Here is a 7,443-nt window from a genome sequence, read left to right as displayed (position 1 = left end):
CGACACCACATAAAGGGCTTTAAAAGGAATGCCACAGTCGGGCGTCTGAGCGACGCCACATAAAGGGCTTTAAAAGGAATGCCACAGTCGGGCGTCTGAGCGACACCACATAAAGGGCTTAAAAAAATGCCACAGTCGGGCGTCTGAGCGACGCCACATAAAGGGCTTTAAAAGGAATGCCACAGTCGGGCGTCTGAGCGACACCACATAAAGGGCTTTAAAAGGAATGCCACAGTCGGGCGTCTGAGCGACACCACATAAAGGGCTTTAAAATAAACAATCATAGTGAATATCCCGGAGGTAGAACCATCCCAGAGATATTTGGTAATAACAATAATATCACGGGTTAGTCAACGATAACAATAATCATCACAGATATCACAAGTCACGGGTAGTAATTCCATTTTTTGGTTAACAGTTTTCATCTCCGAAGACCGACACTAAGACTGATACTTGACCCATACCAGACTGTAATCCTTAACCATGGACACGGCTATTCGAATAGGTTTATTCTCTGCAGAGGGTGTACTCTTTACCCACGAATAACGGATTTCTTTAGTCCATCGGGACTAATTCCATCTACGGTCTTTTTGTTGAAAACACACCTAACTTGCACACACCAGCTTATCACACACGTGTCTGGAATCACCCACGACACCTGTTAAGCAAACTCTAAGTGGGGAGGCTACAACCTCGCGTAGCATGGGATCAAATTTATATCGCGCGCTCTAAGGGGTGGCCTCCCCTCTCGGTCCCAACCGGAAACACCCATGCTCCCGGACCAGGTGGTCTGCCTACCGGTTACAACCAGTATCTTCCACCATGGCCTCTCTGTACGGTGTGTGCTAGAAAGAGGTTGACAACTTACTAAACCGTACTCTACTTGCTGTAGAGACGAGTGGTAGTACGAAACAAGTATGGGGGTTACTGGAACAAGACTCGATCTACGGTCGACTCAGGAGGTTAAAGTATTCCCTGCATGATTAGTATAACAAATATAATCCATCCAACAGGGTCACCGCTCATATCACCTTGCCATGCCATATCAGACATAACCGTCCCGACGGAGACCGGTGACAAACTCATACCTACCCAAGGCAGAGGTTTTTCACGGTTTTCTGCCGGTATGCATTCAAGGCATATGAAGGTGATTATCATCACAAGTATGTTCGTTTCCAACAGCATGGAAATCAATAACATGCACCCATGCATATGATCATATCACATGAAATAACAAGTCCTTCGAAACGCGGTGTGTTTAAATGCATCAATGATCACACCAAAATATTATGCCGAGGTTCAGAATGCTTGCCTTCAATGTGTGGAAAGGCAGGGTGCACTCCAAAACTGTTGAAAGCTTCTTCTCTCTCCCAAAATCCTATTTAAAAATATATTTGAATTAACACATATTTCAAAAACAGAACCAAAAAGTTGTTTGAAAATTTTTCAAATAAATCTTAAAATAAACTAGACCAAATTTGAAGAAGGTAGGAAAAAGAATCAACTCATTTGGATTTATATTTAAAAAGTTATAGCCAGTCAAAGTTATGGTCAAAACTGTTTTAAAAAAATAAAACAGAAAAGAAAACGTTTCGGCAGAATACGTCTTCGAAAACGGGAGACGTACTGGGGTTAATACGTCTTCACTTAACCGACGTGGATAGGCGCAGGGTCACTGACAGTGGGTCCAAGGGGCCCACTGGTCAGGTTTGACCAGTCCGCCCTCCTCCTTCTTCCTTTGTCCCGAGCGGAGGCGGGACTCCGGCGACCAACGCCGGCGAGCGGCGGCTCCTCACGGCCTCTGGAGGGCGGGGATGGATCCGCACGGCTGGGACGTTTCTCCCGGTGGTCGAGGGGTCGATAGTGGTGGAAGAAGTCGTCGGCGGTGAGCTTCGCGGCGGAGGGAGCCTCAGGAGCAAAGTGGTTTTGTGGCGGCGATGGCTCCCGAACCAAATTGAATAGGGGGATCTGCTCACGGGAGGGAGAGGAAGCTCCTGGTGTAGAGTTTAGGGAGGGGGAGGCCCTGGTGGCGCCGGAGTGAACGAGGCAGTGGCGGTGGCCGTGGTTGCCGGAGATGAGGAAGACGACGTTTCCCTCGGGTCCCTTTTTATAGCGTGGCCATGTCGGTTTGCGGCGGCCGGGGATAAGTTTGCCGGCGAACCGCCCTACTGTGTTGCAGGGCGACGTGGCGGTGGTTGGTCGGCTCCAGGAGCTACCGACGAAAGCTCCACTGTCCATGGAGGCGAGCTGGCGCGCTGTGGTGGTCGGGGCGGTGCTGCCCATGGCGGTGGTGGATGCGGCCGCGGGCATGCCGCCAAGAGGGTTCTGGTGGCGGCGCTGTGGGGTGCCAGGGGTGGTCGGGGTGGCGTGGCGGTGCGGGGGATACGTGGCGTGCTAGCAGCTATTGGCCAAGGGCCGGAACGAGTCGGAACGGGTGCGGGCGAGATGCGGCGGCACGAGCGCACTGGCGTGCCAAACGCACGCTCTGGGCGCGCCCAGAGCACGCCCACCATCCGTTCGGTGAAATGTCGTGGCCTGCCAGATGGCTTGGTTGGAGCTGAGGATTAGCAGTTCTAGTCTAGGGCTAGTTGAGATGCTAGTGGACATGCTAGTTTGATCAGAGGTGCAAGGTCACAGTGCAAAACAAAAATCATGACAAAACTGATCATGCATACCAGGTGTTTGACAAAATGCCAAGGGCACTTAGGCATTTCTTGGAGTGGCCAAAAACTCCAGATGGGGGTCTCTTTAGAAGAATAAGAGGGTGGTGTGGTTAGTTGGACAAAAGGGGAAACTTGCTAGTGCAAGTTTTACAAAACCCCAATTCTGGACAGGAAATAAATGACATTATTTCATTAACCAAAAATGATCCAAAAGGTGCATGCTCTTGGACTTAAGGGTTTAACATGGGGGACTACAAGTAGGAGAAATAATCAAGGGTATAGGAGCAACTAAAATGGTGGCTGCTGTACAAATCCTCAAATTGGACCAGAATGGAAATGAGGTTGATCCACTCAAATTTTTCAAAGAACATAAATAGGTTTTTGCACAAAGTGAAATAATATGCTCCTACTGACCTCCCTTAATTTTGGTAGAAGTTTTAAAGAAATATTTAAATAGGTTGTAGTGCAAGATGCACTTTGGACCAGAGAAGAAAAATTGAGTGCAGGGCTCAAAATATTTTATGAATGAAATATATTTTTGCATAAAAGTTAATCAAAAACATCACATGACATCTCCAAATTTTTGTGGAAATTGTAAGTGAGTCCATCAAATGGTTGTAGTTCAAATATGGTCAGATAACCTTGAAAAACCATTTTCAAGAAAGTAAAGATCAAGCAATTTAATTATTTAATTAGTTACACTGATAACAGCAAAGTTTTTCTTGAGAGGTTAAACAAGTCCAACAACATAATTGAAAAGTTTTCTCTCTGGGAAAAACTCATCATAACAGGGAAGGAAATGATTAAAAATCAAAAATGGAGCTCGGAAATCTAAAGTTTTAACTCCTGGCAAAAATTTTAAATAAAACAAGGCCAAATTTTTGGGGTGTCACAGACAGACACCCGCCAGCCACCTTATGCAACTAGTGCATGTCAGTCGGTGGAACCGGTCTCACGTAAGCGTACGTGTAAGCTTGGTCCGGGCCGCTTCATCCCACAATGCCTCCGAGTCAAGATAAGACTAGTAACGGCAAGATAATTGACAATATCAACGCCCACAACTGCTTTGTGTTCTACTCGTGCATAGTAACTACGCATAGACCTAGCTCATGATGCCACTGTTGGGGAACGTAGCAGAATTTTAAAATTTTCTACGCATCACCAAGATCAATCTATGGAGTCATATAGCAACGAGGGAGAGAGGAGTGCATCTACATACCCTTGTAGATCGCGCGCGGAAGCGTTCAAGAGAACGGGGTTGAGGGAGTCGTACTCGTCGTGATCCAAATCACCGATGACCAAGTGCCGAACGGACAGCACCTCCGCGCTCAACACACGTACGGTTGGGAAGACATATCCTCCTTCTTGATCCAGCAAGGGGGAAGGAGAGGTTGATGAAGATCCAGCAGCACGACGGCGTGGTGGTGGAAGCAATGGTGATCTCGGCAGGGCTTCGCCAAGCGCAGGGAGACGGAGGAGTGTCACGGGAGGGAGAGGGAGAGGCCAGGGGCTTGGGTGCGGCAGCCCTCCCTCCCCCCACTATATATAGGGTCCCTGGGGGGCACCGGCCCTAGGAGATCCAATCTCCTAGGGGGGGCGGCGGGCAAGGGGGTGCCTTGCCCCCCAAGGCAAGGGTGGCGCCCCCACCCCTAGGGTTTTCAACCCTAGGCTCAGGGGGAGGCCCAAGGGGGGCGCACACCAGCCCACTGGGGCTGGTTCCCCTCCCACTTCAGCCCATGGGGCCCTCCGGGATAGGTGGCCCCACCCGGTGGACCCCCGGGACCCTTCCGGTGGTCCCGATACAATACCGATTACCCCCGAAACTTTCCCGATGGCCGAAACTTGACTTCCTATATATAAATCTTCACCTCCAGACCATTCCGGAACTCCTCGTGACGTCCGGGATATCATCCGGGACTCCGAACAACTTTCGGGTTACCGTATGCTAATATCTCAACAACCCTAGCGTCACCAAACCTTAAGTGTGTAGACCCTACGGGTTCGGGAAACATGCAGGCATGACCGAGATGACTCTCCAGTCAATAACCAATAGCAGGATCTGGATACCCATGTTGGCTCCCACATGCTCCTCTATGATCTCACCGGATGAACCACGATGTCGAGGATTCAATCAATCCGTATACAATTCCCTTTGTCAATCGGTATGTTACTTGCCCGAGACTCGATCGTCGGTATCCCAATACCTCGTTCAATCTCGTTACCGGCAAGTCACTTTACTCGTACCGTAATGCATGATCTCATGATCAACCACTTGATCACATTGAGCTCATTATGATGATGCATTACCGAGTGGGCCCAGAGATACCTCTCCGTCATGCGGAGTGACAAATCCCAGTCTCGATTCGTGCAAACCCAACAGACACTTTCGGAGATACCTGTAGTGTACCTTTATAGTCACCCAGTTACGTTGTGACATTTGGCACACCCAAAGCACTCCTACGGTATCCGGGAGTTGCACAATCTCATGGTCTAAGGAATGATACTTGACATTCGAAAAAGCTACAGCAAACGAACTACACGATCTTTGAGCTATGCTTAGGATTGGGTCTTGTCCATCACATCATTCTCCTAATGATGTAATCCCGTTATCAATGACATCCAATGTCCATAGTCAGGAAACCATGACTATCTTTTGATCAATGAGCTAGTCAACTAGAGGCTCACTAGGGACGTGTTGTGGTCTATGCATTCACACATGTATTATGATTTCCAGATAACACAATTATAGCATGAACAATAGACAATTATCATGAACAAAGAAATATAATAATAACCATTTTATTATTGCCTCTTGGGCATATTTCCAACAATATTATGTTTCAATTAGAATATATTCCTTGGGCTGTTTTGGTGAGGTCAGGGAGGGATGTGGTTGGTTTTAAGATGCTAATTATGAGTTTTTCTACAAATTGGTAGACAAGTGGGATGTTGGTGAGAAAAGGCAACAACTTACCTCACAATCGTTAGATGTAGATCTAATGGTCAGAAACGACGGATGGCAGACACACCAGCATCACCAACTTAGTCTTGTGTAGGAGTACTAGCAAGATCCGTGCATTGCACGGAACATCAAGATGCATTTTTTTTATAAAACACTTGTTGTGATTGACCCTTGCGGGAGTAATCCCATGTCTAAAAACTAATGATATCTCGAGAAATATGAGATAAGGTGAAGAGGAGTGGGGTGTGGTGGTGGTTGGTGGTCGAACTGAGCGGTGGCATGGGGATTGATGACGCCGGCAGCGGCCACCAGGCCAGTTTGTTCGAGAGGCTTCCTTTCTTAATTGCTCAACAATGAGGTTTGTTGGAGATAAGGATGAATGAGGGAAGGCCTTGTCTGCAAATGTGGAGAGGGGTGCGGGTATCTTTTAGTTTAATTTCCATCCGTTAGATATAGATCGGACGGTCTATATTGCAAGATGGCACACGTACCATCATCACCAACTCAGTTTTTTATAAGAGAAGAAATATAAGTATGGAGATACAAATGTATTATCGATACTTGCTTCCGTAAACTAGCATCTACATTCTATTCAACACCTCGGCATGTGGGCCCTTAGCACAATGACTTCTCGACTGTGTAAAACGAAGATTTTCCCGTCGCCGACAAGGAGGGGGTGACGGTGGCGCGCTTTTTGGCTTGCTCTAGTCTAAGCACGTGTAGATTTATTCTTTTTCACGTCTCGTGTTCGCCGTACTACCATGACTGTTCATGAATAGACGGTAAGGTATTCACGGGGAAACCCTTGTTGAGCGTGTTTTCGAGAGAGAGAGAGAGAGAGAGAGAGAGAGAGAGAGAGAGTGTGTGTGTGTGTGTGTGTGTGCGCGCGCATGTGTGATATGTTAGAGACCGAGGCAATGATAACAGATTCTTTGTGTCTATGTGTGTGGAGGATAGAGAGAGACATGTACATGGGGCTTTGTGTTGTGTAACATGGAGACACATATACATAATTAGAGAGTGAGTGTGTGAGATACACATGCAGACATGAGGAGAGATGAGGATCCAGGTAAATGGGTGTTTGTGCGTGTCTGTGTGTTTGTGCACGCGTTTGTGTGTGAGAGGGAGCGAGTGTATGTGGAGTAGAGAGACCACTGATGATGTAAACCTAGTATAAGGGAAGGGGGAATGGTGTGACATGTGTAGTAGCGAGATAGCACGGGTGCGGGTGGGGGGAGCAGACTATTTGGAAGAGACATCGAGTGTGTGGGGGGAGAGGGGTGTGAGAGCGAGAGAAAGAGAGAGCTAGCGCTGGAGAGAGAGAGAGGAAGAGAGGGAGAGAGAGGGGTCGTTTGTGTCCATAAATGGCATATAGATAGGGAGACAATGTTGATGTTGTCCGAAATTGGCCTATGAACGGAGAAGCAAGGGAAGCGAGTCATCATGTGTGTGATAGGGACTTCATGAGAGAGCTAGAATAGATGGTGTAGAGAACAATGTGCAAAATCGAGAACGATTATACATTAGGGAGCTATGCAAAGAGTCATGACATATATGTATACAGGGAAGGAGCTGGGGTGGGTCCGCATGTGGGAGAGATAGAAAGAGGAGAGTGGTGCACAAGGAGACAAAGTGTGCTTGTTTGCAGTGGGGGTGGTGTGTGAGGTGAGTGCGCGAGAACCACATAACTAGGGAGATAGACGTTTGGGGGCGACGTTTTGTGTGTATGGGAAATATACACTCTACATAGTGCGTGTGCTTGGGTAAGAGAGATAGCGGGAGACCTAGAGAGTGAGGGAAGAGATGTGTGCATGCCCA

Source organism: Triticum dicoccoides, chromosome 5A, assembly GCF_002162155.2.
Source record: "Triticum dicoccoides isolate Atlit2015 ecotype Zavitan chromosome 5A, WEW_v2.0, whole genome shotgun sequence".
NCBI classification, from domain to species: Eukaryota; Viridiplantae; Streptophyta; class Magnoliopsida; order Poales; family Poaceae; genus Triticum; species Triticum dicoccoides.
Note: the sequence above shows the minus strand (reverse complement) of the source record.